Here is a 1,536-nt window from a genome sequence, read left to right as displayed (position 1 = left end):
TGGGGAAAACACTGAGAAACAGTATATTCTGGAATTGAGCACTGTGGGACCGAGGGAGGCCTGAAGCTGCCCACTGGGTGGAGGGAACCCGCTGAGGCTGAAGTTCCCACTTAAGAGGGTCATCCTAGAAATGGTGTTTGAGCCCCTGGATCCAGCCATGCCTGAAGCACCTCTCCTCTCCCCCTGGAGTTTTCAGTCCCCTCAGTGAGGAAATGCCTTATTTTTCTTGATCTTATCTGAGCTAAGCAACTGTCATCTGCAATCCGAAGAATCTGATGCAGGTCCTGATAGAGAATCACTGGAAATCAGGTTGGTGAGGCAGAGGTGGGAGCGGAGAATACTGGCTGTGAACAAGAAGTGACAGAGCCCAGCCCCGAATAAAGCTGAGTAGGACCTGCAGCGGGGCGGCCCTGGGCACCGCTGGGCCTCTGCGTCTGCTGCTCTCTTTGATACAATTCCTTTCCCTTGTCCCTGTGGAAAGTTCCTACTTATCCTTAAGCCTTAGCACAAAAGCCACCTCCTCTGGGAGTCTCCCTTGCTCTCCGTTAGTCCAGGGTCACCCCTGCCACCTCGCCGTACCTCTCCCCTCTGCTGTTTGAAGGGTCTGCATGTTGCTCTGTGGCATGAAGGACGCCCAGGGTGAGCTGTTTCTCCCCAGCACCAGGATGGTATATGAGACCCCTTGGAACCTGGATTCTTCTCCTGGGAGATGCAGGAAAAGATGGGAAGAGAGAGTCCTGAACCAACTGAGTGGTTACCCCAGTGCTACTGAGCACTAAACCAGAAGTGGCTTAAAGTGGTAAGGTCAAGTTTCTAGTACTGAGCGATGTGGGGTTTCCGGAGTCAGTAAAGGTCAGCCACAGAGAAACAAAGTGCGTGACAGCACTGCACGCATGACTCCGGGAGTCCGAGCACGAGGTGTGGCTGCTGCCGCTGTGAAAGCCTCCACCTTCCCAGCAGTGTGCGAGAGGGGCTCAAGAAAGGACTTGGATCTGCAGAGTCAGCAGATGGTCCAGCCACGCTTCACAGCACCGTGTGATCCCAGATCCTGCTTTCCTCACCTGAAAATGGGGGTGCAAGACCCTGATGTCTAGAAAGGACTCAGCAGAGACAGCCTTTTTTTCTGCCCATGTGTCCTGAGCCTCCCTACAAGGTGGGCTGACCTTGCAGGTCACACTGTTGTGATGCAGCTGGTCTGGGGGTGGGAGTGCCGGCTGCCCTTCCCGTCCTCAGAGTTCAGAAAAGCAGGGCCCTGGCCTTGGCCCTTCCAGCCCTCCACGGGGCAGTTGAAAGCTGGAAATGAAGTGTGTCTACCACAAATGCAGTGGCGCTCCCCAGCAGAGCATCGGGGGACAGAGGAGCTGGCCTCGGTTGGTCCTCCTGTTCCCAGTGCCCACTAGGCTTCTGCTGGAGCCTAGAGCTTCTTTGGCATGGCCACAACTTGCAGAAACCTCAGACTCCCCATCACAAGGCCAGAAACCAGCTGAAATTGCTCCTCCTTGGTCAACTTCTTGTAGTCTCATAAGAGCTCGACTC

Source organism: Cynocephalus volans, chromosome 2 (genome assembly GCF_027409185.1).
Source record: "Cynocephalus volans isolate mCynVol1 chromosome 2, mCynVol1.pri, whole genome shotgun sequence".
Lineage (NCBI taxonomy): Eukaryota > Metazoa > Chordata > Mammalia > Dermoptera > Cynocephalidae > Cynocephalus > Cynocephalus volans.
Note: the sequence above shows the minus strand (reverse complement) of the source record.